The 22,700-nt window shown below is 41.7% G+C and overlaps 1 long non-coding RNA gene across 3 annotated transcripts in view; it reads right to left on the minus strand.

Annotated features, from left to right (window-relative positions):
- Positions 1–22,700, minus strand: part of LOC128851853 (uncharacterized) — a 39,277-nt gene that overhangs the window by 10,971 nt on the left and 5,606 nt on the right. For 2 of the 3 annotated variants that reach the window (XR_008449383.1, XR_008449381.1), the window contains exons 3-5: positions 21,112–21,235; positions 13,062–13,129; positions 1,444–3,227 (exon numbers count right to left, since the gene is read on the minus strand). This is a non-coding gene — a long non-coding RNA (uncharacterized LOC128851853). Of the gene's footprint in view, positions 1–1,443; positions 3,228–13,061; positions 13,130–21,111; positions 21,236–22,700 lie in introns of those variants that run through there. The other variant, XR_008449382.1, reaches the window with a different exon arrangement.

Below are 22,700 nucleotides of genomic sequence, written 5' to 3' on the forward strand. Positions count from 1 at the left end.
AATGAGAAACCGTAGTGCAACTGCTGCAATGGTGAGCCGGGATCTCCCAGGCCAGGTTGCACCTCTTCCCCCAGATCTATAGCCCAGTTCTCCAGGTCCTGCAGCGCCACAGTCTCATCCCAGCTGCTGGGACAGCAAGCTCAGTCCTCGTCTATAGCTCCTTTATACAAGTTTTCAAGCAAGTACAACCAAGGAAGCGAATCAATCCACTCTGTAACGTCTGCCACCTCTGGCAAGGTTAAAACTTCAGTTCAGCGAAGCCCTTGTGCGTTTGGTCGTGGGGACTCATCCGGTGCCACAGAACTTTGCTCAATAGCACACTGGGTAGGAGAGCTCTCAGTGAGCAGAGGAGGACTAAGACCCGCTGCTAACTAGAGGCACCCCAGCCTTCCAGTAGCAAGCAGCAAAAATGTAAATATCATCCATCCTTCACTAAAGCTCTGTATCAGCCCAAACAATAATTTTTACATACTCTACATTGAAAACATCATACTCCAAATCCTAGTGTCCCATCACTTGCATATTGAATTGCAGAGAGGATATTTAATAGAGTGCATGTCACAGCTCCTGTATGTATGTACTATATCCAAAGGACATGACAATCATAGAATCATAGAATCACTAGGTTGGAAAGGACACCAGAGAAGTCCTATTAATAACCATATTTTAAAGTCCATTTTAAATATTTAAAAATACAATCTGAAATAAAAATGAAGTGTGAAATGTCCATATTAATAATATTATTATCGGCCGTTATTAAAGTCAAAGACTTGAATTTTCATCACAATTACAGTCTCATTAATAGCTTTACCCTGACAAATGCTCAGAAGATCTCTATTTTCTTCAGTTAATATTTTGGTTCACTTCATCATTTCTTTTCACGGGGAACTGGAAACTGAAATTTCTGGAGGTGGTGAAAACCTTAACACCACCAGGTGCCTGAAGACATCCTTGGTCCCTTCTTTTTACCAATGAATTTGGCCCAGAGAAATCCCACCACTTACCCACTGGGCTCTGGATTGATTTTCTTTTCCCTCACCCTACAGAAATACACACATATTTTCACTGTTGCCCAGACCCAAGTTGCCTAATACACTAATAACTATGAGACCAAGATACATCTGGAACTTGAAAAACAATTTTTAAGCACCTTCCTCCAATGTTACCAGTGGCTGCCACCTCCGTCATCCCTTTCTTTATTCACTGTACCCCTCTTTGATTGTGCTGTTTCTCTCCAGGTCGGTAGAAAGAGAAAGGAACATGAGTGTTACGTATACTATGTGGATGAGGAAGAGAGAATTCATCCTGGAGGTACATGGGTTAAATATTAATTATTTCAATGTATTTACACAGCAACAAAGTAAATATAAAATTTTTAATAATGTGTTTTGAAAGGTCATGAAGATACATTAAAAGACATCAAATCAATAACAAGAACTTCAAACTACTCTCAGAAAATCCTAAATAGCTACATATATGAATTATAACCATTGGAAAGAACTTCATATAAAATCATTTTTCACTTCAGTGTCCTCTTATGATCTGATGGAAAGATTTTTCTGCTCTGGAAGAAAATGATTTGTTTGTAATATCAGTCTAATACTATTAGTTATATTGATTCATGTTAGAATATAGTCTGGTGAAGATTTCAAAGCCCTTGCATTGCACAGCTAATGAAAGCCTCTCGCTGGAGCTTTTGCCTGGGCATGGTGCAGAGCAGGGACCCCCAGGTGGTATATATTTTGCCCAATTATGTTTAAACAGGTTGTGTAATGATTACTATAGATTAACGGAGAGTGTTCATTTTGCTTTAAATTGTCTTGATCAGTTGAAACAGTTTTGCCAATGCATCATAATCTTGAGCATGTTTCCTTGAATTGTTCTATAATTCTATTTCTCATACTATTCTACGAAGGCAAATTTCAACACCATTTGGCCAAAGTAAAAATCAGAACCTGCTTTTAATTGGTACCCTTTAAAAAAGAATCTTGGTCAAATGTTCACATTGAAACCAACATCCTTTGGAACAGACCATTCAATCACAGAATCATAGAACTGTTTGGGTTGGAAGGGACTTTTCAAGGTCATCTAGACCATATGGCTCTCACTTAGATTTTAAAACTCATCAATTGCCAGGTCTGGTTTCTTTGAATAAATACAATATTCTTGCTTAACGCAAACACCAGGCACCCACTTGCATAGGACGTTTCCAAAGGCAGCACATAATCATTTTCTCCCTTGTATAAAGGAAAAATGTTGTTGAAGGTTTCCATTTGCAAAGCCTCCCTGATTTTCCCAGAACTTTCTACAGTACCACTACAGCAAAATTACTCTCTGGAATGTCTTGTAGCCCTCATGCCCCAAAGCACAGAGGAACCCCAGGGCTGTACAGGCTTTGCAGGTGCCCTGCAAAGGTGAATCACTTTAACCTCAAAATTCATTAACTGAACAGGCAACCTCACATGTACCTGCTTCTTTGAAGCGTTTAGAAGCTTGCTTCGTATGTAAAAAAATAAACTTTGCATTAAAATATCCACACAATCTGGAAGACTTATAAAATAGAAACACTCTTTAAGGTGATGGGCCATGTAAGGTAGTCACTAAAGTTTCTCTGACTGTAAAATAAGATTAACATTTTTCCTTTTTTTCCCCTCTATCAGACTTTGCAATATCAACCACTGTAGTCTTAAATTTAGCTAAACATAGCAATTATCAGATGTATTCAGTTGCAAAAGCTTTTGTCGTTTTTGTGGTTGTCTGGCGATGTATATTTCAATCATAAAAGGACAAATGACAGGCAGGTGTAAGAAAGGACTTTTCTTCTTCTTACTGACATACCCGGGGAAGGCCCCCTGCTGTAATATGGAAAATCTTTTATGCAAAATGGCACAGCAACTTGCAGTGCACAATCACTACGCAGATTCTGTTTGAGTATTTTTTCCCAATTCAGTTAAGGAAAGGGAAGGAGAAAAAAAATGGCCTTAAAATCAAGTTTAAAAGTTCAAAATCGATTTTAGTGTTAGAGCATATTTATAGGTTTAAGGACATAGAGATTAAAATGCAATAAAGCTCCAGCTAAGTATGAACATGCCCTCTTTTAACAACACTGTTATTCTACTGTTCCCGAGGCCATTGCAGTGAATAGATTTTCACACGCAGCTGAAGCAAGGTGAGAGGCAGAGAGAGATGCTGAGTCCAGCAGGAAGCAGGCAGAGACATCCCATGTACTGGAAAAACAAAGAGAAGGCTGTACATACATTTTAGGAACGCATTTAGTATTCATACTTCTATTTCTGAGCACAATCCAAACATAAAACCGTATATAGAAAAATCAACCTTCATGCAGGATTTAAGTAAAACTGCTTTTGGAATAAATAAACTCTCCTTTCATTTTCACAAGGGTGACTTTAACCTCTTCTGAAAATAAACATAGGTCTTAAACAGAGGGAGAAATTTAGTGTTTGCCATTTTAAGGTCCTGGTGTAAAATGGCCTTACTGCAAATAAGCATCACTCAGATTATGCACAGTTGTTTTCAAATGGAAACAGGAATGGCGTAAAGGCTTATTGTTCATTAAAAGATACACAAAACTGCCCTTTGGCTCGTGTACGCTGCTCAGCTGTATGAACCAAAGGTGGCAACTTCAAAGTGAGATGTCCTGTCCATCACCCCTTATGCGAAGGCTGATGGTGAGCACCCTGGTAATGCCTCACCCTAAAAGCGCAGAGCTTCTAAGGAAGAGGTGCAGGCTGAATGTTGCTGTACTCAGGTTCTGCTCCTCCCTCCCCCAGGCACGGAAGCTGCTAGCAAGTAGGGCAGGCATGCAGGTGTCACGATGGGAGGGAGCAGTTCTGGCTCTCCAAGAGATGTGCAGTCACAGAGCCCCTGCCAGTGCCTTAGCACCACCACCACCTCCACCACTCCACATCTTCCACAGTCACGACTTCCTCCCAGAAGATTCTCAGCTATTCCCACTGGATGTGGTGGGCCTCCTGTTCCCCCAAAAGAGGTATTTGGAGGCTGTAAAGAAGCAAGTTCTCCACCACAACCTTTAATCTTTGCCCAAATGCTGTCAGGAAGAGAGCACTCAACAGAAGAGTGAAGGGGGTCCTCCTAAGAATGGCTGAGAGATGGGGAAGGGATTGCTTTCTTCCTCCCATCACTCCGCATGCCTAAAAACTGTTGATGAAGAAGAGGGTAGGGTGAGGTAGGACACTTTGTCTGGGATTTCTCAAGCCAGTGACTCTTCAGCTAAAGGGATAATGGCCAAGAACTTCAAGGTAAGCATATCACAGCAAAGCCTCAGGGGAACAAGTTTCACAGGGTCCTGTCCTGGTCACAGTACAGCCGCAAACCAGGGAAATAGGGTGTACAGAGAAAAACAGACACTTTACATCCCCAACTGACACTTCCCATCAGGCATTGTCACAGCATTTCCAGATCAGACGTGGAGTCATTTTCAGATGAAATTTTTCAATTTTAAGCAAAAAACCTTTTTTTTTCATAAGCACCTATTCATGTGACAAGTTTTTTCCAGGGAAAGTATATATGTTTTGCTTCCAAATATCCTTTTAGTTAAGAATCTACATTTCTACTGATAAACAGGCTCAATGGACAATCTTTTTTAATTACTCACAGAAAACTGAATAAATACCAACAGGAAGACATCTTATGAAGAAATATTTAGTTCCTTGGGAAAAAAAAAATAAGCCCTTCAGTAACCTATGGCTAAAATCTAGCAGAATTGGTCTCAGTGAGTGCAAATCAGCTATTGATTTCAATGAATCTACGTCAATTTACTCCAGATGAAGTTCTGGCCCACTGAGCTCAGGGAAACAAAATGTCACCTTTACTTTCTAAACACTCTCAAATTATATTCCCCCTGTAATAATGTGCAGCAAGTGTTTAGCTCAACGTGCCTCTTATAGTTTCTGTTTGGGAGATGATTTTTCTTTTTAATTTCTCTGTCAGGCACACTTATTGGAGCGCACATACTTTAGACAGATGTAACCTGCAAAAAAAAAGGTTTGAAAGACAGTGATTTATTTATGAAATTCCTGGTTGAGAGAGTGAGGTAAGCCACACAAAAATTTTAAAGCTGCTCACTAATATAAGGCATCTATTTAATATATGTAAAACACAGGGAGGGAAAGCATTGGGAGTATTGGGCACAGTGCCTGCACAGGGCAGAACTGCAGTGGGCAAAAAGCAGTAGTGGGTGGGGGAAAAGCTGCAAGGACAAGGTCTGCTCTGCTTTTAAATTTACTTTGCTACTTCAGGGCCAGCAACATTTATTATATGGGCTTTATACATATGTCAAGTTTTTGTTCTTCTGTGTTTTATATTATGTAGGCAACACAGTGATTAAATCTGAAGCTCCATGGTGGATGCAGAGCATAAATTCACTAAAAGATGAGTCCCTGTACTAAAGGATTTGCTCCTAACAAAACTCCTGTCCACGGCAAAATCTTTTTCTCCAAGGAAGAGGCATTTTAAATTGCAGATGACGCCCTCCAAAATGGTCTTACTGGAGTCCCAGGACCACCGACGTTCACTGGAGACACAATTATTTGGCTACACAAGTTCAACGGAGACTTGTGCCAGTGCTCTGGAGTGAATGTGCACTCCCTCCACAAGGCTGCTTACCTTGGCATGGCAGAAGGTGAGGGGGCTGGTAGATATGCTCTGGCAATGCCAATCTGTGGCATTTTAAGACAGATATCTTCCAGTCCATTTCCCACTGTTGAATGCCGCTACAACAGAGCTGTCTGAAGAGAAAGCGTGTCCTAACCTTGGGCAAGCCAGGGACTGGGAAGAGACAGCAGGAGTATGCTCCCTTCCTGTGCAGTGGTATGAACCACCAGAGGTTGTCCATATCCACTGGAATAAACTAATTGGAGGTCACCGATACGGAGAGGAAAAGCACCACTTTCTAGCATGTTGCAGACAATGGGTGAAACAAAGCAGCCTAAATGAGAGGGATGCAGGGAAGAACAGCTGGAGACACTCCACTCTATGGTACTGAGTGGGGGATAAATCAAAAAATCTTTGGAAAGTACATCCAGAGAAAAGAGGTTTTTAAAGAATTTATTGGTCCTGTACCTAGCAATGAGTGGGTGGCAATTTTTGCAAGCTCTTCAACGGCAATGGCATTGAGGGGGAATTGCAGGAGTGAGGTGATAGTGCCTGAACCAGCTGGTTCAGGAAGGACAGCCCATGCACAGGGATAGGACTGTCAGACTGCTGATGCTGGCAAAGTAGGACTCAATGCAGTATGGTGCAACAGCAGCCAGGAAGAGGTTGGAGCTGCTTTGCATCTCACTGAGGAGGAGAGGAAAGTTGTGTTCGATTTGGTGGAGAGTGGGGTTTTGACAGAGACATTCAAGGTGCAAGCTAAAAGGGAAAAACATGAAGTGAACAACCAGCTAGAAAGATGATTCTAGCAGGAGTATCTGTGACACATTGCCAAAGGCAGAGGTCACCATCACCACACAAGGAGAAAAAGCTATGATCATTATAAAATTATGTTTTTCTCCATCTTCCCAGTAGATAGTACAGAAAGCAACATCAAACCTTCTCACTCAGGGCACCAGTTCCAGGATAAAGCAGAGCTGGAATTCGAGAAACTGAGCCAAAAATGACCAAAAAAAACTATTTAATGCTGGAAGATACAAGCCCTGGAGTCAACTAGTCCTGCTCCAGTGGTGATGAGCAAGGTCCCTTCAGCCCTCCGAAGAAAAAAGCAGTGACTTAGCAGGCTGCCAGTAGCACCCCAGCAGTTAAAGGGATTAGGTAAGGAGTCCATACCTGCAGTGTAAAAGGTATTTTTCACAAGGTTACAGATGAGGAAGTTAAAGTTTCATACTAGTTAAACCATATTTTTTGTGTCTTATCTTCCTCCTTGTTTGGTGGAAAAGGTAGATTGAGGGCAAGGTGAGGAGGTGGCAGGTGTGGAGAGTTGCTGTGTGGATGTACACAGGAAAAGATGGCATTAATCAAGGTGGGAGATGAGAAGAATTTTAGCAGTGCCTACAGAGTAAAACTGAAAAGCATTGAAGAAAGCCTGAAGGCAGTGGGGCCAGGGGCGTGGAAAGGAGATGTAGGAAAAGGCACAGTGAAATACCAGATGCAAAAGATAACAACCCAGTACAATTTTACCAAGAATAAAGGCTTCTGAGCCAACACTTTGAATCCACATGTCCACTCTCCATGAGTAAAACCATTAGACAGGCAAGAACTAAAAGGAAAGAAATCACTCGCCTGCAAACAGCTTGCTGAAGACATGACATTCCCGAAGAAAAATGTACACAAGCATAAGCAGCTTACAAGAGCAAGATATCTCACTGAGCTCACCCCCCATGAACACTATTAAATCCATAAGAATCAGAACAAGGAAATTGTCAGGGAGAGGCTGCGATTAGCCAGGGTCTGTGCTAGAAAAATAGTTTATGAATTGTCATAAAAATTTAAAGCTCAACTCACATTAGCTGCTGCAGTGTCTCTGCTCCCACCTACAGTACAATTCGTCTCCCTCTATCTTCATCACTGACTGTGCCAGCACAAGGGGGAAATCTTCTGAATGTTTTCCCAAAATTAAATGCTGAAACAGCATATCATTATTTTTGATATTCAAATCTATTATTAATAAGCTATACACTACAAAAAGATTCTGAACATGAGTGATACGTCTCATAATTCTGACCTATTAACAGAAGTACATGAGTCTCCCTGGACCCAAAAAATAGTTGTTAAAAAAGATGAATCGCTTTCTCAAATCAAAATAACATGACAGTTCCATGAAAGATTTCAAAATAAGAGTTAATAAGTTAATGGATTCTTTTTACTGCTCCTAAGATGCAAACAGACAATGCAGAACAGTCAGTCATCTTCTTATTAAATAATATGAATCAACGACTCCATCGTGTTTGTATTAAGCAACAGGCAATAATACGCTCCCTGATAGTGTATTAGGGCAAGCGTGCCAAGAAGAGGGCAAAGCCAAAGCGCATTCTTAATTTTCTTTGGAGTCAGTGAGCACATACTTAAAAATTTGACCTATACATAAGTATCACCCTGAATGCAGGGGCAGAAGCATTGCCCCAGCTGAAAGTCACCATTGAAGACATCAAAACAATTCACATTGCAGTTGCTCCTAATACTCCCTGTTTGGGCAAGACTCATGTCACCAGCTCACCTGTCATCCACTGTGCAGCAGACCGCTGGGAGCCCTCAGCATCCCCTCTCTCCAACAACTCTCCCAGAAGTGAGTACCGTTCCCTTCAAGGTTACCTTATAGCTGCTGAGGGAGCCCGGGTGGGTGGCTTCAACTAGGCTGCTGGGTTTTCCATGGGGAAATTAAGGGGAGAGAAATACTGTGCTCAGCCTTCACTGGAGGAAAATGTTCCTGAAAACTTTGATTAAAAAAGAATGGGTTTTCCAGTGTAAGAAGAGTAAAAATAACATTACATTTCCCTGAGATAAAAATAATTCTTCTGGCTTCTTTCAAGTGCTGTAGCCCAGAAATATTCCAGAGGAGGGGAGACTTGGGAAGAAGATTGACTCTGCGGAGTGGTGGAGTAACTTTCTCCAGCCCTCTGCAAGTCCTGTTCAGATTTGGCTGAATTATGTGGGTTTGATGATCAAAGTCTTTATATACACAGGAGTTATTTTAATAAGAACAAGAGGAAATATAAAATCTTTGAGTGTAAAGTGGGCTGCTTTGTACAAGCATAAAAGTTTTCATTACCTACTCAGAACAGATAGATGTGGGGGTTTTAATGTAGGAAATCAGATGGCGAGAGGATAGGAAACAAATGACTTGTGGTTCCTGCCATTTAAGCATGAAAAGGACGCATGAAGAGTCATTGATTTCAGCCACACTGGGCTGAAGGGTAAGGACTATTCAAACAAGTAAAGCTTTGGAGAACTGGGCTTGTAAACTGTAGCCACTTAAACAAAAGTCTGGGGCACCTTTCTCAAGAGTACCTAAGTCTGTTTTTCTAAAGGACCTTCCCCTTTTAAGTCACTTAGGATTTATCTACCCCTTCCAGCAGATCCTTGGTTAATAGAAGGAGTTTGCCTGGGCTGACAGGGGGAGGAATGAGGGAGATCTGCTAACAGGGGTGTGGTCAAAGCAGGACCTTTGCAGACTGCTGGCATGAAGCTGGCTGTGCCATTGTGGGTGGTGTACTGGGACCACACACTATCCCACATCTTTCATTCCCACAGGCACTTTCAACACCGTTACCTTAAGCCTGCAGTAGGCTTTCATCAAAAGTCTTCTTAGGCTTTAAGCAGTTTCTAACTGTATTTATGTCTTTATCCCTTGAGTAGGATAAACAAGTTAGCAATTAACTCCAGCTTCCTGACCTCTAGCTGGATAACCAGATCTCTAATTATAATATATTTTCAGTGGCAGTGAAGCTCATGAGTTGTGCGACACTATCTGAAAGTTTCCGCTCCCATGGAGTGTCTGCAGCTCTGTGTGGAAATTGGCAGCAGGGAAAGTACTGGCAAAACCTGAAGCCAGTTTTAACCCTCCCTGGCACTTCTGCCTCCTCAGCACTTCCAGCCCTTCCACTTACCCTGGAAAATACTTAGCTGGTATGCCAGGCAGCTCACACTGACAAGCAAAAGATTCTGAGAAGCATTTTATTCAAAAATACCTTTTATTTAATAAGATCCTTGTGGTAAAGAATGTTCACTGAAGTCGAGAAATGGGAGAGAAATGATAAGCGTCATGTCCTTTATAGGTTGTTTCCAATGGCTTCTCAATAGAGCACTATGTTGGGAGAGAGGCTGGTTTTATTTCTTTATACTGCTACAGAATTATTATTTATGAAAAAGAAAAATAGGAAAAAAAATTGTAATGTGCCACTTACTGTAGGAGCATAACTGACCTTCACAAAGGTGATATAGTTGAAGGGACATCTTTGGAATTGGCAGAGCACATCTCAAAACCGGAGTATTTAGATGGCCTAATGCCAGAAGCTAACAGTGACAAAGCAGAGCAATTTGGAAAATCAGCTTGCTGTCATCCTGTATGCATGTAACTCTTGAAATAAAACAGTGATCTAATATAAAGGAAGTATACGGATTTACTCTGACAGCAAAGCCAAGCATTCATTCTAAGCAAGTGCCACACATATTCTTTTTTTAAACTGGGTAAAATACACAGCAAATTAGCTGTATTCACATTTAAGAATGAGTGGTCTTTGCATTGATTTTTCTTTGTGGTTTCCCAATATCTGTACAGAAAATGCATATCTGCATCTGACCCCACTTCTTCCTTCATTACCCATACGAATTACCCTTTCTGAAGACAGATGTGGAGGAACTGTTCAAGATCTCCATCAAACCAGGAGAATAACAAACTACTTCTTATTTACATAGAACATTATACTTTGTTGTAACAGAAACTGGTTTGGATTCACACCACAAACACCTCCACACTTCAGGCTTCTGTGCTGCGAACAGGTTAGTTTAGAGAGCTGCACTGAACGCCCCTGTCATCAGGGGAAATGGACATCTGGACAATGGTAGATTTCTTCTCAAGAAGGCATAAACTAAAGCAAGATGTGCACATCATGAGATAATAACCTACAAAAGTAAAGGCCAAAAGAAGAAAATACGGTTCACACATCAGCTGAAAAGTTAATTATACAGGTCTTAAAGGACCATGGCAAAGTCGTTTTAGTTGTGTCATTTTGTTTCCCTCAGTGGAAAGAAACAGTGGCAAAGGTGAGCTGATTAGTTCCTGCTTCGGTCTTTCCCTTCTCAGTGATTTCTTTGCTTCTCACACCTCACCACCAATTATGTGCAGCAGGGGCCAGAAGATTACACTCCTGGCATCAGCCGTGTTCTTACTTTGCCTGCTCTACCACTACTACTTCTCCAAACCAAGTTTAAGAAAAAAAACCAAACTTCTTGTGTTGCTAGTGAAGCAGCAGAGGCAGCCGTAGTACATTTCAGATGGCCCATTATCAGTTCCAGTTAAAGTGTGCCTTTGTATCTCTGGCCATTTCTCTTTCTGGGTTACCTCTCTACAGAAGAAGGTGGCAGGCAGGGGAGACTACAGAACAGCATCGTTTCATAGAAAGGGCAAAAGCAAACATGCGTGCAAGGCTATAAAGAAGGAAACTGGAGAAGTAACAGTGTTATCCCACCTACGCGGTCATGATACTCTTTTGCTCCCCAGAAATTCCTTGCTTGGCCTGTCTCATCCGCATTTTGTTACAGCTTCTTCTTCATCCATGAAGAACGATTGTGTGTGTTACACATGTTCTCCATGTGGGGTGATGCAGTCCAGGCTCCAGGCTCCATGGGTAGCATTTTCCAAAGCAGACAAGCATAACAACAGGAATGGGACACAGAGGTTCACATCAAGAAGAGTATCAAAAAGAGCATAGAGGTGCTTCATCCAGCTGTTACCTTCATGAGAAGGAAGGGGAGGTAGCGCAGGGAACAAACGGCCAACCTCGTTCATTGAAAAAGAGAAAACAAAAGCCAGACTGATGTGGGCAAGGGCAAAACTAAGGCTGAAAGAAAGAAGCTCCTGACAACAGTTACTCACACACTGACTCTGAAGAAGACATGCCCAGTGAGCCATAGCTACTGGAAATACTTATTACCTGGTTTTGTACAGAAGGAACCAGTGTGACTGTGGTGTGGAAAACAGGCAAGACATTCAAAAGGAGATATACCTGAAGCAGTGTGTAGGAAGAGAGGCAGAGAGAGAAGATCAATTGAAGTTTTAATTAGTCTTATCTTCTAAAGCACTGGAATATTTTTTTCATGGAGAATTGCGGGACAAAGTCTTAAGTGCTTTAAGTGTCCAAATAAACTGTGTGGAAGATATACAGCAGAGTCGGTACATGTAAGCATCGCAAGGGATAAAACATGCTGGATCATACCAGACTTAGCAGAAGGACAAGAGCTCCTATGAGCTTCATGTCCATTCCTGTGTTGAGCATCCGGCCAATACAGTGTCCGCTCAGCCCACAAGGCCCAGCTGTAGCCATGCAGCTGCCTAGCTGTCTCCCATGTAGACAGAGGCAGCAGCATGAGGAACAAGAACACAGGAACAAAACTGTTGCAGAGCACAAATTCAGAGCACAAACCATACTGAGTGCTCTAAATAAAGGTTGAAAAGAAAAAATTACTGTACTGTATAATTTATACCTCAGAGAACAAAAAGATGGGGATGATTCTGTTCTTCAGATGTCTGAAAGACTCCAAATCAATCAAGAACAAATAAGCAGGCAGCCTATTCCAAGCTAAGCTTGAAGGGTAATGTGCAAAAAGAGTTGTTTCATGACTGACTCTACCCAACAAGCATGTTCTCCTCCTTTCTAACCTGCTTCTAGGCTAAAAAAAGACCAGACATGCTTCCTGCTTCTGGAAGTTCTGCCCTATTTTCATGGAGGTTAGGAAGGCTGAATTCTGCAACTACCCAACCAACTGCGCATACTTTTTCTGTTGTAAAGCAAATGCGGGGGACCCAGCCATTGAATAGCCAGCACTAATAGTATGTGTCCTCCAAGAAACTTCATCATTTCCCTGCCCCTAGAATGGAAAACAATTGCTGCATTGGATAACTGGCTTTTTAATGGCAGTGTTATACATACACCAGTATTCAGACAATCTAAAAATTAGTGCTAACCTCTTGGGCAGTTTTAGAGATTTTTTTTCCCCCTTTCCAGTTTTTGTGTTAGTTTTCATCCCATAACAAATCTCCTAGAAAACTAAAAGTTATCTACAACCAGATTAAACCTTGCAATGAAAAGTAGCACTCATCCATTGACATGATCCAAAGACACCATCATATATAATCACACTTTTGATGTATAATAAAAGAATACTTCACACATTTATGGAGCAGAATAAAACTAATCTATTATTGGTGCCTTTTAGTTTGGCTTACTTTTCTCAAGAAATGATGACTTAATAAGAGCCTTCCTCGCAGAAAGCATGCGGGTCTGAATTAGAAGTATGAAACTGGATTTATTAAGTAACCTTCGCAGCAAATAATAGCACACCTCAAACTGGAATTCATCACACACCTGTGTGGTAGGAAATGGAATTCATCTTCATCCCACTTAGAGTATCAATCACTCCCAGGATGCAAATTCTGTGAGATACAGAAAGATTACTTTACATAACCTGTGGAAAGTAGTTGGATCAATGTAATAAATGTTTCAGTACAGCATTGTACAGTCCGTGAGTACCCTTAAGAACACACTTTTTTCTTCATTTTACATATAAACAGAAGTATGGCAAGTAGACAGATGTGCTACCTTGTACCTGTGGACATGATAGGTTTTATTAAAAGATTTATTCAAAAGTTTCAGTCACACGTGGTCAGAAGTCTCTCCTTTCTACAAATTAACAGCAAAAAGACATGGCCTTCACTATGGGTGGGTCTTTCATATATTTTTAGTGCTTCGCTTCTCTCTGAAAATTTCTGGTAATCCTGAGCAGTGCCCAAAGGAGGCTCAGCCAGCAGGACACACAACCCCATCCATGCAAGGCTACCACCCTCTTTGGACTGCTGCTTTGGAAAGAACCTCCAGAGAGAGATTACTTCATGCACTTCAGCTCTCTGTAGGCCTGTCCCTCCAAGCAGCCCAGCGTCTGACACCTAATCTCTTCTGAAAACCCAGGTGCTGGGTGTGATGTATAAGTATAGAAGTCAAATTCTTTTAAAATATCCATCCCAAGAGATTGGCCAAACCCTTCAGAACCTCTGTCCTTGGTGACCACGCTGGATGCTGGGACAGGGGGAGCCAGCACAGCACGGTCAGCTCAGACACTCACCACTTCACTGAGGTCTTTGTGGCAGACAGAAAGGTAATGATGCATTTTCTCGTGGAAGACAAACACTGCAGCCGGAAGGAGACAAACTGTCTAATCTTTTCCTTCACTACATAATATAATATTTAGGTTCCATTTACTGTACTTACCATCTCTTATTTACTCTGTTATTTGGTAAAATTGTGTCACGGTAAACCCCTGTATCATGTATATTGCAAGTGATTTCTGACACCAGGATACCTCAGAAAAAAATATGCATATAAAATCTGTAGGGAAAAAATGATGTCTTTTTCATTCTCATGTATTTTACTGTCATCAAAGAAGTATAAACACATATACATAAAAACATAAATCTTAAAGCTCATTTTATATGCTTTTTATATATTAAACAGAGCTGTTTACCTTCAGCTTCTTATTTTATTCTTTTTGAAAAGAGATTAATGTAAAAAAGTTTTAAAATGAGGCACTCCACAGCTACTTCTTTTCTATTGCACTATTTATTACTGCTTTGAGACTGCAGAAAAGAAAAAGAATACAAATGGCACTTTATTCTATAAGTCTTTGGGTCAAACTCACCTGCCTACCATGCTGATCAGATTTCCTTTTTTTAATTTTGGCAAGGGCTGGATATATATCTTCATAATAGATTTTGGAATATAACACTTATGTAAGCCCATCTACAACTTTCTGTGTACAGCTTTCGATTTTTCTTTTCTTGTCCTTCCTTCCTTCCTTCCTTCCTTCCTTCCTTCCTTCCTTCCTTCCTTCCTTCCTTCCTTCCTTCCTTTCTTTCTTTCTTTCTTTCTTTCTTTCTTTCTTTCTTTCTTTCTTTCTTTCTTTCTTTTTCTTTCTTTCTTTCTTTCTTTCTTTCTTTCTTTCTTTCTTTCTTTCTTTCTTTCTTTCTTTTTTCTTTCTTTCTTTCTTTCTTTCTTTCTTTCTTTCTTTCTTTTTTCTTTCTTTTTTCTTTCTTTCTTTCTTTCTTTCTTTCTTTCTTTCTTTCTTTCTTTCTTTCTTTCTTTCTTTCTTTCTTTCTTTCTTTCTTTCTTCCTTTCTTTCTTTCTTTCTCAGATTCACACATAACATCCCCACCCTAACTGATGTATAAAACATCAAGGTAAAGGATAATAAACTTGTTTTGCCTGCATAAGCATTTTAAAGTGAACTGGTTTTTATTTTATGGGGTCATCTTTTTACTAGAAGAAGAAAAAAACGGAAACAGCTAAATTGTTATGTTTAACATTGACTTACTATTTAGTTTTTTATAGCTTCAAATCCTAAACAGCATGCTGAAGAGTTACTGGAGAGGAACAAGAACTCGTCCAGCACAAGAGCAATCAGATTCAGGCAGCAGTGCTGCAGATCCTGCCAGGGAGCGTGGGCCCGGAGAGCTGGGCGGGCACACGCCCTGCAGTCACATCCAGAGCTAATCGAAGCCACCGCCAGCCTCAGTCTAACACAACTGGAGGTCTCAATTCAGAAAAAAACAAAAAAGCTCACAGATGTGCTTAATTCAGGGCACATCAGATCACCAGCATCACCCACCTGCTGAACATTAGGCACACGTCTAATTCTTAAGAAGAGCAGAGCTTTCATTGCTATTACATTTCCGCTGGGGCAGGGGGCTGGGAGAGGATGTGGGGGCTGCATTCCAGAGCACAACAGCCACATTCATAACAGCTTTCATTCCTCCGCAATTCCTCCTTCTTCCTATGTTATAGAGACCAGTCATTTAATATTTTTTCCTAGGTAATTAATTTTGGAAATAATCTTCATTGAAATTTAACAAATCACTGTGCATTCTGCCTGTACTGCGGGAACCCAGGTAACTCGGGGCTTATGCTGTGCAAATACGGAGATAGAGAAGCTATAGGTAGGATGGAGAGAATGCAGATTTATAATATTACTTTTAAAATGTGAATGAAACAACAAAAGTAATTTTCATCTTTGCAGGAAGGGTTTGTCTCTACTCAAGAATTAGTGGATGCAAAACGGTCTGTTGAATATTCAGTGTGCAACCAAGACTTCTGCCTTTGCTCTGCCCTCACTAAAAATTATGAAGCATATAAAGACAGAAAAATAATAAATCTATGTTCCCAAGAGTTGCACTCACTCTACCCACCTCAAACTGTCATCTTGGAACTTGACTGAAAAGTGATTGAGAAGAAGAAAAATAGCAGTTAAATCAGGGTTCTGGCTATAGGGTCGCTGAAGCTGCTCTGTGCCCATTAGCACAGACAGATTGGGCCATCAGCAACTTCTCCAGCCTATTCCAGCAACCTCATGTCTCAGAGAGCCGGGAAGGTCAGGGAGAGCACCTGTCATGAAAAGGAACTACGTAACATTAATTGACATCTGTGGGTCATCTACACTAAGAAGGTTTGGGGCACCCAATGAGGAAGACTCAACATTACATTGCACAATGCTGTTCTCTATTCTCCCCTACGAAATATAGAGGTGATGGTTTCTCTCACTTCCAACCAGAAGACTGCATGAAATGAGCTTGTGCTCCAGGAAATAAGAGGTCAGATGTCCTACCCTAGTGAGGGCTGATTTTCAACGATGAATGAAGTGTTCCACCCACATTATGAGGGAGGCTTTGGGATTAAAATAATGCAAGCATGATGCGTGCTTATTATCTATCATTGCCATATGCAATTAAAACCTTTTTAAAGGCATTTGGTCATTTGATCGAACTTTTCATAACAGATCACTCAACTTTGGATGTCCGATCTTAGTCAGCTAAGGCCAGATATGTTAACACACAAGTACATTTCAATTTGTATACACAAAAGAAGAAACTTAATTCTGGCATACTGTAACTTTGGAAGGCTCAATTATTCAACCTTCGTACCCCTCAGACAGATGGAATTCAGGAGGAGGAAAGCTTTATTACTTGTTTTAAAATAAATGTATCTCTGGGTAGGAGCAGTAAGTCCTCCAATCACAATTAGGTCTGTAGCAGCATTCCTTGCTTGAAATAATGCCAGTAACAGGCTGTTATCTTTTAAGTGGTGCTTACCAGAGGGGTACAGAAGCACGTGCAAGGCTAGCATGTCCACTGTTACTTGCAAGTCAGAGTACAAATACTAAGAGGTGGCACCTTGGGTCCTGTCCCTGGTTCCTTATGGAGCTACGAGCCCTTTGCCCTCTCTCCCCCTACCTCCCTTCAGCCTTGGGCTCTTACCTCAGGCCCTGGTTCTTTCCTCATACTCTTAATTTCACCTTATTACTGCTCTATTTTCTCCTTTCTCCTCTTTTCCCCTGTCTCAAGCCTCAACTTCCTTCCATCTTGCCACACTTGTAGTTTACCCCTCTCCATACTCCATCCTCATCCTGCAAGATTAAACACATGAGATCACACGAGAGTGACCGTTATTGATAGTTAAACAGAAACATAAAGTCACCACAAAGAGAGGAAATCCTCCTCCAACAAACTCACTTGGGGTCTCTTTCTCCATCCACAATCTGGTCGGGGGAGAGGCTGGAGTACGTTAAAAGCATATGCATCCAGTCTGCCTGCACACAGTCTGCCTGCAGGGACTGTATCCAGCCCAGGCTAAACAAGCAGTTCTAAACTGACATTTTCTCTACCCTACAAAATTCTAAATTTCTGTACCAAAGCATGTTGTGCGAGGTGTTCTCAATGAAATAATTGCAGTAATTTTTTTAGGATGTTCAGATGTATCATTTCCCCTTAATTTCATTTACTGAAATGATTGAATGACAAAACTGACTGCTTCCAGCATAGTTTTCCTTGAGACAGAGACTAGCAGGAGAAAAAGCTCTTTCATTGTTAAAAGTTTGGCAAAGCTATAAACAATACTGCCAGCCCTGAGCATTAGGAAGCCACAAATCAGGCCATGCACAAAAAGCCTCATAGATTAGCTGTAAAACCATGACTTTTTTTCAAATAGCAGTAAAAGCAGGCACCTGCAATTGAGGTAGTTCAGTTTTCTCATTGCATTTGCAAAGCTTCCCTAGCAAACTTTGCAACTTTGCAAACTTGTGAATCTTTTCATTTGAAGTGAAAGATGGGCTGCTTATATTTTCACTTGTCTCCTGGATCTTGATCTGGATGAAAACATCAAGCACTGAAACACTCCAATCAAGACAGATGGCAAAACTATACAAGCAAGAGGAAGCGGAATCTTATGATGAAAAGCATCAAAGAATGTATCTATAGGTGATAGCACCAGTGTGTCTATCATGCGCCTCATACCTCTTACAATAAAATTCCAGCCAATGAATCTCAACTCTGTAGTTAGTTACGTGCTCCGTTCCACCACTTCAGATAAGATTTCACAGCATGACAAGGCATGTGATTTAGGGGTAGCCGTACACAGTACAGCGAGAGTAGACTTCAGCTTCTTGTCCCAATCTTCTCCCTACCTTGCTGCATGTCTGTTTCCTTACCTAAAGCTACCATTTAAATGCTGTAACATTCGTAAACAGGCACCTCCCCGGTGAAATCTATAGGGGTGCGTATAAACCCAGGCATCGAGGCTGAGCCAGCAGTTTACATGAGCAACCCCTGAGAGGGCTCACACTTCTTGGGGACAGGCTCCGCAGAGATGCTCTGCTCTGCAGAGCAGCAAGTGCACCTATGCGCAGCCCGCAGCAAGCCAGCATGCCAGAGGCTTGCTGGCAGCTCCAGGCTGCAGTGGAGACAAGAAGCATGCTCCTGTCTACCATGTCTACAAGAAAGGGCACTAAAGAGCTCAACAGACAAGCTGCTTCCAGCAATGCCACAGCTGGCTGCCCAGGAGAGCGGAGTGACACTCCCTGGAAGAGGGACTGCAAAGGGCTGTCTCCGGGATGGGCTTCTCTCCAGTCCCATTCTCCTGCTCTCCTGGACCACTAGCTGCTACGGGCACTTTGGCCTCTCCTGACTCTTTTCCCAGATCCTATGCACAAGATAATTTGTGCCAATTTGATATCAGGGGAGTTGTTAAGAGAGAAAAGAAATACCAAAGGACAATTTGATGGACGCTTGATTTTCCTGCAGCTTCCAGAAAAGTTTCATGAAGATGGTCTTAATCCACTTCCAGCCCGCTTTCTGAATGGTGTATAAACTTTGGCAACTGCAGTGTGAGGATGCTCCTAACACATCAAAAATTCCCAGGGCATGTACTGCATGGAGCTGATATGACTGTCAGCAAGACATGGGCTAGTGATCTGATAACAATAAACTGAGCTATGTGGGCATAGAGATGGAGAGAGAGATGCAAAATGCACAGGACAAGAATCCCAAATCTTCTTTTTTAAAAAAAGAACATTTCAAAATGAGTATCAGGCACCTGTTGTTACGTGCTGAAGGGGAAATCTTTCCACTGGATCCACAGGGCAGGTCTGAGATAAGCAGCTGGAATGATAAGTTATCTCTGTTGCGATTCAGAAAATATAGATGCTTCAGATGCTAATGGTGTGTCAGCAGGGAAACAGACACATAGCAGACTTGGGTTAAGTAAGCCCAGGAAGGTGTTTATTCATGTATAACATTCACAGAGAAGGTGACTCCGTACCTCACTCCTGGCTGCCCAGAGGAACCGCTTATAACCAAAAATATGCTCAGAGAAGTCAAGCGGAAAGGGCAGGCAGGGCAGGGGGGTCAAAACCCAGCCATGACAGCCCTCCCATCAGCGCTGGCACTCCCCACAGCCACTCATGTCCTGGGAAGGACGGCAGCCTGTCCGCCTGCGCCCGCCGACCACTGCGCCTCGGCGTAACCCAGCCAGGCTCCTGCCCTGGCACTGACGGAGGGCACCGCTGCCAGCTTTCAGAGAGCATAACTTGCTGCAGATCAGAAGAATTAGAGGTCACTTGTGCATTCTTTTGCACTGGGCTGGATCGAGTGTAGCTGAACCATTGCTGGCAGACACTTGTCCAATCTATTTTCAAAATCCTCCCACTGCCACTCTAGGCAGTCTATTCTTGTGCTTTCCAACTGGAAGTTAGAAAGCTGTTCTTAATGTCTAATCTAAATCATAAGTCAACTTTAAAAATCACAAGTATGGTTAAAAGTTTCAAGATTTTTCCTAATAATAAACATAGTTTTCATTTTATTTCTCTGTTGGGTGCTGCACATTCGGGGTGCTTTCAAATCATTTTTTAGAGCATTCCTCAAGTATCGTGATGTATAGAAACTGTATTTTTTATTTCTCACAAGAGCTGCGATTGTCATTTAATTACATAAATCCAGGAGTGGGAGATTTAAGGAGGAAAAAAAATTGTGATAAAGTCCTGTGAGAGATGCCAACACTTAATTTAGCTGTAAAAGGCTTTCTTTTTATCCACATGCCTCACAGACCCGTTGCCCAAAAATGTTCTGAAGTGACAGCAATGTCAAGAAGAAAAGACATCTTACCCATAACTAATAGAGAAAAATATCTCAGGTGTGGGAGAGACGTATTCCTATGCATATGCATACATATTCCTTCACTTACGTCCCATCGAAATCCACTTTAACTATCCCAATGATGTGAACATTGCCTTTCAGTAGACATTTTGCAAGATTGCATTCAAATAAGTTGATGTTTAGAAAGGTAGTTACCTCCTACGTCATCAAAGACGAACTCACAGTAAACTGCAACTTTACTTTGGTGCTTGAATTAAAAAAATTATTATCCAAAAATAACTGGACTCACTTTCTGCTTCAAGTTTTTTGAAAGAGCAACTTACAGTTTGTTATCAACATCAAGGAAAACACAGAAACACAACAAAAACACGAATAGGAACTCTGATATTTTACATCAATGGAATCACATATGAAGGAAAACTACACTGCCTCAACTTTTTAGATACACGTGGCTGAGCACTGAGAAGTCCCTGGAGATGACCACATTCAAAATTTATATCCTCAATGCTTGGTATTTATCACTGGAAATGCCTAGCTTTTTAACTGGGGTGTCACATTAATTTTGCTTGACTTTAGCAACCACAGCGTAGTTAGCTGTACCTTAGTGAGTTACCCCAGGCACCGCATTTCATCCCAGAGCAAACATTTAAACACGGCAGATGAACTGTGCCTCCCATTGACTGCAAATGGTCCGTGCATTGCAGACATCTGGAGTTGAGGAGGGGAGGGGAGAGGAGGGGAGAGGAGAGGAGAGGAGAGGAGAGGAGAGGAGAGGAGAGGAGAGGAGAGGAGAGGAGAGGAGAGGAGAGGAGAGGAGAGGAGAGGAGAGGAGAGGAGAGGAGAGGAGAGGAGAGGAGAGGAGAGGAGAGGAGAGGAGAGGAGAGGAGAGGAGAGGAGAGGAGAGGATGACTCTTGGTAAAAGAAGAGTAATTGTCTCTGCTTACCATTTTCTGTCAGCAGGTTGAGGCTGGTCACGCACTCCTTCTGAGGTGTCCATGTATCAGGATTGTAATTATTATAACTTGGAGTCCAATTCTAGGCTGAGGAACCCCTTGGAAAGCAGGGCACCTAAAAATTAGATATTGCAACACTGAGCTTCAGCCCCATTCTAGATATCTAGTCTAAACTGCATTTCCAAACTCTTTTCTGTACCTTGAACAAACACAAGGGAGGGAAATGGACTTGTGGCTATTCTAAGTAGTTTAACTAGTATCTTTACCACACCAGACTTAACACTTGGCATGCAGTTATGATCTTTCTGTGTCTCTGGAAAAAAAAAAATATATATACATATGCACATAGACACACACATATATCTAAATAACATGTGCCTTTTTCTTTATGGACATGATAGAAAGTTACACTTAAATCAAAAAGGACTATCTATGGTTTTGTCTTTTGCAGTCTAATCTAAGACAATAAGTACGCTCCAATGTAAGGCCCGGGTAAGTTACATTTCCAGAAAAGAGGAAGAATGATACCTATGTATTGTGTTGAAATTGTGCTTACAATCTGAAGGTATGCAGTTTCCAAATGGCCCAAATTTCCACTCTCAGCGTGTCTGCAGGACATACAGCATCATGCTGAAAGACCTCAGCTATGTCTGGAAGAGCTAGTTCTGCTATGGTACTTATTCCGTATGAAGCCAGTCCCTCTCAGCCCACTCCCCACTCCTTAGATCTTTCTCTTTGCTCCACCGTAAAGGAAAATTCTGTCTACGTGTGCCTTTTCACTATGTCCCAATCCTCTCTGCACAGTTCAAGAAGTCCTAAACTCTTACTCACTCAGCCCTAGGCCCTCCAGCTCTCTATGCAGCTTCTTATTTACTCAGAGTACCCTCAGTAAGCTTTCCTTTTGTCTTACAAACAGGATCCTACAAGAAGGATACTCTTCCCAATCCTCAGACCCAGGTGCCTTCTTCACTCAGCACTAATTTCTTCCCAAAACCATTCCTACCCCACTTTTCAACTCTCAGTCTGAAGGCCAAGTCATAATTTCTCCCTCACTTTCAATTCCAGAGGTGAACCTAAATCTTCTCCTTCCTTTTTCACCCTATTTTTTCCCTTCCATCTCCGTGTGCCTGACCATAACAAGTCTCTCAGGAAGCAGCACAGAGCAGCCGGGAGGAGAAGATGCATCCTGTGTTCACCTCTGGCAAAGTTGCACTCAGTTACTAAGAGTGAGTGCATGCGTTCAGAGGAGTGAGAGAATGAAGTTTTTAAGGGCGAAGAGAACCTTCAAAGATGCCTGCTGCTGCTTTGCTGCACACATACAACCTATTTGGTTGGAGGTTTTTTCTAATAATTTTTTAATTTGACCAAATTAGCATAATAGGTTTTCCTTATAGCCTGGAACTTCAGTTCTCATTGCCAAACCTCTGGACCACAACAGAAAAATTTAGCATGGTTGATACCATCTAGCAACATTATAATCCAATTTTTTAACTGAAAGTATCAGGCAACTACAGCAAGAGGGAGCTCTCTTGTTCCCACCCATAATGACCAGGATGCATTCGGAGAGGAGGCAAGAAATG

The sequence above is a fragment of the Cuculus canorus genome, chromosome 3 (assembly GCF_017976375.1).
Source record: "Cuculus canorus isolate bCucCan1 chromosome 3, bCucCan1.pri, whole genome shotgun sequence".
Taxonomy (NCBI): Eukaryota; Metazoa; Chordata; class Aves; order Cuculiformes; family Cuculidae; genus Cuculus; species Cuculus canorus.